Source organism: Solanum tuberosum, unplaced genomic scaffold (genome assembly GCF_000226075.1).
Source record: "Solanum tuberosum cultivar DM 1-3 516 R44 unplaced genomic scaffold, SolTub_3.0 scf00176, whole genome shotgun sequence".
Lineage (NCBI taxonomy): Eukaryota > Viridiplantae > Streptophyta > Magnoliopsida > Solanales > Solanaceae > Solanum > Solanum tuberosum.
The window spans coordinates 258845-269875 of record NW_006239100.1 but is presented as its reverse complement, the minus strand read 5'-3'; positions in this window follow the sequence as shown (position 1 = coordinate 269875).

The following is an 11031-nucleotide window of genomic DNA, read 5'->3' as shown; positions in this document are numbered from 1 at the left end:
TAATTTCATTTTTTGGTAATTAATTGGGGTCTAAAATGATAGGTTTCAGTTTACGCTTTTACGATATTGAATTAGGGTTTTAGAGAAAAGAAAAGAAGAAGGGAAAAGAGGAGAATGAGCAAGAATCGTGAAGTTCTTCAAGAATAGCTTGTGGATTTCATCAAGGGGTGATCCTTACGAGGTACGTGAGTTCACATAGCGTTGGTTTCATTCACCCACGCACCAAACATGTTTAGTTCAGTATGATCTTCATCCATAAAGAGTGAGACTTTGATGTTCTTGAGTTGTATTCTTGAATTGCTTTCATTCTTGAATGTGGGATGACATTGAGGATTTCTTGAGAGTTTAAGGTCGATTGTTAGAGTTGTTTTGAGTTAGATTCTTTTGTACATGTGGTGGGTATCTGAATCTAAAGAGGAATTGAGAAAAAGAATAGAATATAGGTGATTTGGGGTTCGTAAACGAAGAAGGACCAAGTCGGGCAAATCTGGGTAACAGGTCCGCGTCGCGGACCTGTTCCTCAGAATTGACAAATTTTCTCCGCATCGCGGAGTTGTCACGAACCATTCTGCCTAAAAAAATATTTCGCGACCAAATAATTAAATGCATCTCCGCGTCGCGGACATGCTTCCAGATAGTGATTTCTTGATTTTTTTCTCATGTTTAACTATCTAAAAACACTCCTAAACATCATGAGATCTTTCCTATCACAAATCACATTCCTTGAATCCATAAATTCAAATTCAGGGGAAAGTTAAGAGCCAAGTCAAGAGGAGTTCATAGAGTTTTCCAAAAGTCTTTTACAAACGTTTTAACTTTGTTTTAATACTTGAGTTTTGAGTTGACTAAAGAGTAAGTTTTGAAGTTCATTTCTTTAAAAGAGTATATCGGGACTATGTATTCCCAAAGAGTAAATTGTTTTCACATTTTAAAGAAGAAAGGAAACCTTGATTTCCAAATAGCCTTTGAGCTAGTTTTCAGTTTAAGAGTTGATGCTATCAAAATTAAGGAAGAGAGGAAACTTTGATTTCCAAGAGAAGCCTTTGAGCTAAGTTTTGAGCAATAATCTCAAACCAAATAAAAAAGTATGTTTTTAAACATAATAGCTAGTATCGTATTTTGGGAATAGTATTGAGCACATATATGGGGGAGAGTTCAGACAACTCACACCCCCATAAACCATGTAACCATCATGGGTAAAAAAGGGTCATATTTTTTAGATGATTCTTTTGGTGCTTTTTAGCATAGAATAGTGGATTCACCTAGTAGTTCAGGTTCTTGGCAAGGTATAGGACGACCCTGGTAGCATGAGGAAAACACTATATCATCACAATAGCTCTTACGTGATGGTTGTCGGTTAGAGAAACTCCCACAAAAGTGTTTGTATTCTTATATACATAGTTTATATTGTATTTTTATATACATTTCAGAGTTGTATTGTATCTTTGCATCCACCACAGAGTATTATTATATTTCTAAATACACATAGTTCCTATCTATGTTTTAATAGCTTTTACATTTTTGCTTTATATTGAAATGAGTTCAGTTAAGTTGAGTTGAGTTGACCCGGATAAGTTCTTTTAGTTCCTTTCAAGCTCATGTCTTGTTTTAGAATTCCCCTCGCATACTCGTACATTCAATGTAATGATGCCATTTGTCCTACATCTTTTAATGATGCAGACACAGGTAACTAGGATAAGCATCCAGCGCATCGTTGATTCTAGTTGAGATGTAGAGTTGTTTGTAAGCCTCCTTGCTTCCAGAGGACTCATTTTATTGCATTCAGTATTTTTAGTTCATTAAGATGTCGTGGGTCTTGTCCCGATAGCTATCTCAGTTGTTTAAAGGCTTCATAGACAGTCAGATGATAGTCCTTTAGTCTTTTCATTTTCATTATCTTTTGTTGGGACTTGAGTTTGCCTTATTGGCTTGTTGAATGTTTTCTTTATTACATTCTAAGTTTTATATGAGTTATCTTTGATAAGCTGAGTCTTCCACTAAGAGTTAAGCCAGACCAGAGGTTCTCTTGGGGCCAACAATGGTTTTCGAGTGCTAGTCCCGCCCAGAGTGTAGGCTCGGAGAGTGACAATGAACTATAGTGGTTGAATCTAAAACAAGACAATGACAATTACCTCTAGTTTAATCATCTACATGAATGAACAACTTTGGGTATATGTCCTTCATATCCTCTTCGGCTTCCCACAAAGCCTTTTTAACAAAGTGATTTCTCCATAAAAACAATCAATGATGCTACCTATTTGGTTCTTAACTTGTGTACATGCCGATCTAAAATTTGAACTAGTACCTCCTCAAAGGATAAACTATATTTTACCCCAACAGTCTCTAGAGGGACAATGAGAGATGGATCACCAAATTGAATCATCCAGTCAATAATTACCCAAATTGAATCATGTTATCGACATGTACGAGGTAGGACTGTGATGAAATCCGTGTTAATCATCTTCCAATTCCACATAGGAATTCTTATATCTTGAGCCTTTTCACCAGTCCTCTGATGTTCAACCTTCACTTACCGATAATTGGGACACTTTGCAATAAAATAAATACTTTTTTTCATAACATTTCACTAGAAAACTTCTCTTAAATCACGATACATTTTCATGGTACCTAGATGAATAGAATGCATTAAACTATGAATCTCTTTCAAAATTTGGTCTTTAAATCCATCTACATCTGGAACACATAACCTTTCTTGATATCGAAGTATCTCATTTTCCCCAATGCAGAAAATTTTAACCTTTTCCTTATGAATTGCATCTTTCAACTGGAGCAATATGGGATCACTATCTTACTTCTCCTTCATCTCAATCACCAATTAAGACTCAAAACCATTTTGAACTATCACACTACCAACATCATAATATGTGATACAAACTCATAAACGGGAACGTATATGCACTTTTTTTGCAAGCTCTTTCTTACCTTCTTATATATGAGCAACACTCCTCAAGGAAAACCTACTAAGAGCATCTTCAACAACATTTGCTTTACTCTGATGGTATGGAACTCTCATCTCATAATCCTTAAGAAGCTCAAGACATATTGCAACCTTTTGTGATATGAGAACAAATCATCATGAACACCATAAAGTTAATGTCGCCAAATTTTAAGGGCAAATACTACTGCGACCAACTCAAGGTCATAAGTGGTATAGTTCTTCTCATGGATCTTAAGTTGTCTAGATACATAAAGAATGACCTTACCATTCTTCATTAAAACACAACCAAGACCTATTCTAGAAGCATCACAGTAAACCACAAAACAATCTATACTCTCGGACAATATTAAAACTGGAGTAGAAGTCAACCGAGTCTTTAACTCTTGAAAGCATTTCTCACAACCCTCAAACCACTAGAACTTTGATTTCTTTTGTGTTAATTTAGAAAATGGGGTAGAAACAGATGAGAACCCCTCATCAAATCTTCTATAAAAATTGGTTTGCCCTAAAAAGCTCCTGATGTCAATTGGAGTAGTTGGCCTAGGACAGTTCTTCATTGCCTTAATCTTTTGATTATTAGCTTGAATACCCTTATAGGAAAAAAAATTCCCAAGGAATTTAGCTGACCTCAACAAAAATTCACAATAGATAATTTAGCAAACTTAAGAGTTCTGGACATGAGGATGAAAGAAATTCCTCATTTGAGAAATTCCTTTCTTGAAGTTCTTGGCTTTAGGAAGAAAGAGATTAGGGATTGTGAAAGTTAAAATGCATATTAAGAGGCTATTAGGATATGATATGGGTTTAGGAAGTTAGTTAAGGATAATAGGTCTAGAATACCCCTCTAGTAATGTAAGGAGACCATACAAATAAAAGACAATGACCTTTTAATGAATCACATCGACCAAATTAGTGATCTACAGGCCCCATCACCCAATTATTTGGTGTATTGGACTTTGGATTGCCAAAATTAACAATTTCTGAAGGGCTTTGTGTCGATTCAGCGATGCAATTCGACGATAAGTAACCTATTTGGCGATTCATCGAATGGACATGTGTCATCATTGAATTTTCTAGTCCGAACATGTTCCAAAAACAACCATAACTTTCCACTCCGAACTCTGATTGATGCAAACTTTGTGGAGTAGGAAAGAAGACTCATAGACCTTTAATTTGAAATATTTTGAGACACCTAACTCCTTATATACTAAGATATATGATCGTTTGATGTTGACATTTGTATTAAATCATGCGAAATCTTTACCGATAGGAAAGCTCAAACTTGAATTAGTGCTAGAGGTCTTTTATGACCCTAAACCAAATTTGATATACTTCCTACACTTGATAAAGGACATTTACACACAAGAACAGGTAGGACATAAACTGGTCTAAGCTTATATAATTACGAAGAATGATTTGGATCCTTAGAGTAGAAATCACGATGTGTTAAAAATATACACCTCCGCGACAGTGGTAGGCCGTGATCTAGTACCCATTGGAGACTCGCGAGGACAATATACTCACCCAAACTATTTCCCTCTAGTATGAAATTCAATACTCATCGTCGATATAATCATACAAGAAATCATTCAAAACTCTTTTCACGAGGCATGCATTAATCACTCTGTTAATTCCATCATACAAAATATGTGATCTATGATAAATAAATATGTATGCATGATTACAGTAGTAAAGGAAATTGATATGTTATAAGAAGATGAGTATCTCTTTCACAACAATGACCTTAGGCCACTATTTTTCTCAATAATTATATTTCTATCAACACAGTGCCCTTAGGCCAATACCTTCTTCAATTTAGATGATTTCTTTCAATATGGTTCTCTTAGACCAATATATCTCAAAGGTGTGATATAAGGCATGATATAGAGTGATGCACAACAAATACACATTTCAATTGGTGTAATATCTATCGGCTAGGTTACCTAGATAACACACTGTAAGTATTCTTTCAAATTCCAAATATCCACCAATATGCCCAACCCATAACACCTTTTATGAAATAACCTATCGCTCAAGCCAAGACTAAAACAGTAAGACTTACCGACCTTGTAGGTCATGCAAATGAGAAGTTGGTATTTAACCAACTTACTTAGCTCGTAAAGCATGATTTATTATCTTTTTTTTCTTGATTCTATTTGAAGGGATTTATGTCTTTATTCTCTTGTTTGGACATGCAAAAAACAGGTGCAAGTGCTAGTCAGTCGATGGGAATTCAAACGGAAAATCATACTTGAAAACATGACATACTTTGGAAAATTCCAATGTCATTTTTGAGATCTAATCAATTATAGAAGATATTGTTCTTTCTCAATTGGCGTAATTGACGTTATAGATAATTGTAGTATTTAGTAGAGCACTTACTATTTTTCTCATTGAAGAAAAAACAACACTGTTGATAACTCTGAAGTTCGGATTGATTATTTGCTACTGATGATAAATGCGATTCATATGGAATTCAACCATAGTAAAATTACTATTTCTTTTTGTATGAGTAGATGATGTCTTTTCTAGGGTTATGTATGCATGATGGATGCTTGGATAGTTACTAATTAATCTTGAAATTGATTATAATGCATGAATCTATTGTTGTCTTCAAGGTTTAACATGAAAATTAATGGTTGCAAATAGGGAAAATACATAAAACACCCCTTGAACTTGGATGGAAAACTTACTTTAGTACTTTAACTATACGGATGTTTATTTACCCCCTAATCTCATTTAAAGTGAATAAATACCCCCTTAATGTTGATGTGGCATAAATAAAATAGTCAAGCGCTTCTTTCTTTTTTATTAAAGAATTGGTCCCACTAATATATGTATTATATAATTAAAAAAGAAAAAAAATCACCCACCCCTACTTTCATCTTCTCCAAACCCACCCACCCCTAATCCCCTTTTTCTTCTTCTGCAAAACCCCCTAGCCCTTTTCACTTATTTTGAACCCCTTATCTCGCCCCCTTTCTCCTTCCTCGAACACCCCCATTGTACCTTACCTCACCTGCATCTTAATCTTCATCTTCTTTTTTTTGTTTTCAGATCTACTAAAGAGAGAAAAATCATTAAACTTTCTTCCGATCAAACTTGAGATTTCTGTCAAACAAAAGAAAATTTCATCAACACATTTTTATGATTTCAAAAATTATGATTGTTGTATATCATGAAAAAAATAAGGGTTTCTGACGTGGCAATGATGTGGCGTTGATATGGCAATGACTTGGCGCATGTAATATACTTGCCATTCTGAGACTGGTTTTGTATTCTTTGGGTGGTATTTACTCACTTTAAATGAGATTAGGGGGATAAATAAACATCCGTATAGTTAAAGTACTAAAGTAAGTTTTCCTGCCAAGTTCAAGGGTTTTTTTTATGTATTTTCCCTTGCAAATATTATTTGAACTCTCTAATTTCACTTTTTCTTGAGAACGGGAAGTGAGATTTGGTAAAGCTTCAATAGTTAGGATTTGATATTAAATAAAAAGATTATATGTAGAGATAGTCTAAATTTGACTAAGTCGCATTTACGGTTTGATCTTGTGATAGTTTAAACCCACTTAATGTGATAATGGTGGTTTGTATGGCATGAGTTTGAGGTTAGGAAGAATCCAAAACACACACATTAATTGGGTTGAGAGAGATTTAAATATAGTTTAAGACAAATGGTATCCACGTAGTAATTTGTTCTAAGTTAATTAGTCAATACTTATAATATTGACACCCCATCGAATGCACACCTTTAGACTTTCCATTCTTGATAAATTAGCTCTTGTGTTATTTTGAAATCTTGATATCTGAAGAAATTCCCTTGTTACAAACAAATCCCCCATCTACATTATTGTTGTTACAATGTGCTTTTTTGTGTGAGTTGACAAACAAATAGTAGTAAATCTTTTCGACCAATCCTTGTGAATTCGACCCCAACTCAAAAGTTGGATATTACTTTGCATACCACCGCTTATAATTCAATTGAGAGGTGTAGTTGAGCGTCATAAAAATGGTGTGGTTTCCGGGGATTGACTAGCGATTGTTGTTGTTTGTTTATTAATCTACATTTTCTTGCACCTTGTTTTATTTTACTTTTTGTTGTTTGTGTAGTTGTTGAAGTAGGTGGAAAGATGAGTCACATTAGCAAAAAATGATAGTGTGGTTGTATTTTTAGAAATTGAAGATAAGATGATCTCAGTTCATTCCAAGAGGAAATAGAACCTTGTGGTAATTCCTCAATCCATGCCATCAATATTTTAGATATTATAGGGCTGACATATTTTGAAAAAGTTACGAATGTGGTGATTGGCAACTTTTTAGGAAATTCCAAAAGATAAACCTTTCATTTGTAAGAGTTGCAGCATGGTACTCGTTAGGTGAAATTCCAAATTACCTACTGTTGAAGGTGGGCGAATGGTACTGGACTAGAATGGGACAACATGAATGGGACGGCTGGACCAGAATGAACCGGGGCTGGACCGTAATAAAATGGTTTAACCGGGTTGTTGACTGGTACCAAGATAAACAGGGCCGGAATAACTGGGAGGCATACTAAGTTCCGTCCCATCCCTCTATAGACCGGGATGAACATAAAAGGACGGGATGGGATAAATGGGGCGGTGAATAAAACTATTTACAAAATAATATTTTAATTTTTTGGAGTTGAAGAATACAAATATAATGTTTTGAATTACAAAATACGAATGAATCTCTTTTCTAAGTTTATAAAGATTTTAAGTTTTGAAATTTAATGTTTATAACTTTCTAAGTTAAGTGCTTAAGTTTATTAAAATATTTTGTTTTCTATGTTGTTCTATTTAAAAGTTTGTAAGTTTTAAAGGTATTTTATGTTAGTTTTTTTAAAATTTATAAGTTTGTAACTTTTAAAGATATTTTTTTAATTTTTATTTTATTTTATAAGTTTGTAAGGTAAGTTTGTTAAAAATTATTTTTTCCCTTTTTCCCAACTTTTTCAGTTTATCGTATAAATTTTTAATATTTAATGTTTTTTTAACTTTATAAGATTTGTAGTTTATACTTTATAACTTATACCATATAGTTTAAGTAAGTTAAGTTTGTTTTAAGTTTTTTTTTTAAAAAAATGTATAAGTTTGAAGTTATTAGGTTTATAATATTTGAATTTTATAAATTATAAGTTTGTAATATATAAACTCAAATAAACAATAAACAAATGCATTCATGAAAAAGTATAAAATAAGGATAAAAATGTAACACCACAAAAATTTTGAAGCTAAGACTCGAATAATTCTGTAACACCTCACAACTCTACACTTCAAATCTGAATCGTTTGTTGTAAATATATGAGCTTGAACCGGGTGCTATCCTATCTTCTTATGTATTTTAAAGTCCTTTACCAAGTGTATCAAGGGTACCTAAAGTGATCTAGGGTCATGAGGGACCTCAAACACCAAGCCAAGTTCAAAACATTCTTATCGGCTAAGTTCTCGCATGAGTTCATAAAAAGGTCAACTTCAAATGACCATATCTCTCATCATATAATGAATTAGGTGGCTTATAACTTCTCAAATTAAAGTTCTATGAGTCTTATTTCCAACGCAACAAAGTTTACCTTTTTTCTAGTTTAGAGTAAAAAGTTATGATCGTTTTATTGGAATATACCAGGGCAAGGAAATTAGGCGAACTCAACTGCCCAATTGGCAATATGCCGAATGGGTTAGAGAATTGCCGAATGAGCTGTAACACCCCAGAAATTTTTTTGAGCTAAGACTCGAACCATTTGTCATTGTGAGTAGGATTTTACTAAGGAATTTAAAATTTCTTAAGTATTAAGGTCAGGTCACTAGATGTAGCATCTTGTGTTTCAAAAAGAACTAAATTGGACATAGCAAAACTCTGAATTTTTTCAAGTTAAGCTAAGTATGAGTTTTGGGTTGACTTTAAATCACCATAACTCGTAGATCAGGATGAGTTAGGTGTTATACAAGATACCTTAGGAAATATCTCTGAATTATCTTTCCAATGCCACTGAGTTTGCTAAGTTTCGATATCGTATGAGGGAGATATGTCCATTCGAAGTTGGGTTGTCTAGATAAGGAAAGTCAAAACCGGATTTTAGAGGGGGTTATTTTGGGTCTTTTCCTTACCCAATCTAGATTTTATTCGTTTTTAGTAATATTTTAGGGGTCTAATATGATTAGGTTCAGTTTTTATAATCCTAGTTTATGCCTAGGGTTTTTAGTTGAGAGTTCAAGAAGAGAAAACAAGAAGAGAAAAGAGGAGAAAATAGAAAGGATCGAAGCGTTCGTCGAAATTCTTGAGAGTTGTTGCGGGTTGTCGCCATGGGTTTGATCCCTAAGAGGTATGTAAGCTTTCATAGTGTTGGGCTTGTTCACCCACATGCCAAACATGTTATTTTCAGCATAAATTTCATTCTTGAAGTTGAAAGATTTGAGTTCTTGATGAGTTCTTGATAGGTGTTCTTGAAGTTCATTCTAAATCTTGTTGTGTTGGGTTTGGATGATTTTCTTAAGATTAAAGTGATTGTTTTTAGGGATGTATTGAGTAGATTAGAGAGTACTTATGTTAAGTAATCGAATCCAAGTGATTAGGGAAGAAACCATTCGATTCTAGGCGAAATAGGGTGAGAAAACGAGCAAAGAATTTAGTTGGATTTTCTAGGTTGGGGACTGGCACGATGCGCCAGCCAGAGCGCCCCAAACCCTCCTCTGAAGTTTAGGGGCTGGCGCCCCATGCCACCCATAACGCCAGGGTCGGCTGCCCCATCCAGTTTGTCATCGGTTGCCCCGTTTGAGTTCGTTTAAAGTGCACCTTCAGTCCTTTTCGATTCTAACTACTCTAAGCTACTTCTAAACACCTAAAATCATTCCTAACATGATCATAACCTTGAATTCATAATTCAAATTCAAGGGAGAGTTGAGAGTTAAGTTTTGAGAATTCTTTCAAACATTCTAAGAAAGTCCCTTTGAGTCCTTTTGTTGAGTCTTCTACAACTTCTAGTAACTTGTTTCAAGACTCGAGCAAGTGAGTGTGAGAATGAGGAGAATGTTCTCATGAGTCTACTTTGTCATCATGAGATCTTTCATATCGTGAACCATAACTCTTGAATTCATAATTCACATTCAAGAGAGAGTTAAAAGTTGAGTTCAAGAAAGCCATTGAGTTCAATTGTGAATCCTTTGAGATCAACCATCGATTTGAACTAAATCTTGAGGTAGTAAGTAAAGGAATGAGAAGTTTCATATACATGAGCTCCATGTAGTTTGTAGACCATCGAGTCAAGTCGTTGATGCCCATAAATTCCGCATGAACTACATAAGTTGAGTATCTATGAGAGGGGTAATATCTCCATGTCCTAAGTCTTAAGTATTGAGTTTCTAACCTATTTGAGATAATAATCCTAATCATGGAACTATTACCTATTACCCATGAAGTCTATGAGTTGAGTTGTTCATGCCCATAATTCCGCATGAACATTATAAGTCGAACAATCTTGAGATGAGAAGTATCTTTGAGTCCTTGAGTTGAGTAGTTCATGCTCATAAATTCCGCATGAACCCTCTGAGTTGAGCATTCTTGAAATTAGTAGTATCATTGAAGTTCTTGAGTTACAAGTATTGAGATCTATCTATGGTTATTGAAAACCTTGCATCGAGTCGTTCACGCCCATAATTCGGCATGAACCATATTTTAAGAAGTCCTTTACAAATGTTTTAACTTTGTTTTAAGGCCTAAGTTTTGAGTTCAGTAAAGAGTAAAAGTTGAAGTTCATTTCTTCAAAAGTATATGGGGACTATGTATTCCCAAAAGAGTTTAAAATGTTTTCACATTTAAATAAGAACGGAAAACTGAGATTTTCAAAAGAGCCTCTGAGCTAGTTTTTCAGTATAGAGCCTTTTGGGCTAGTTTTTCAGTTAAAGAGTAAATGCTTTCACAATAAAGCAATAGAGGAAACTGAGATTTCTAAGATAGCCTTTGAGCTAAGTTTTGAGCACTAATCTCAAATCACAGAAGAAGTATGTTTTATTTTTAAAAAATAAGAGCTAGTATATTTTGGGAGTAGTATTTTG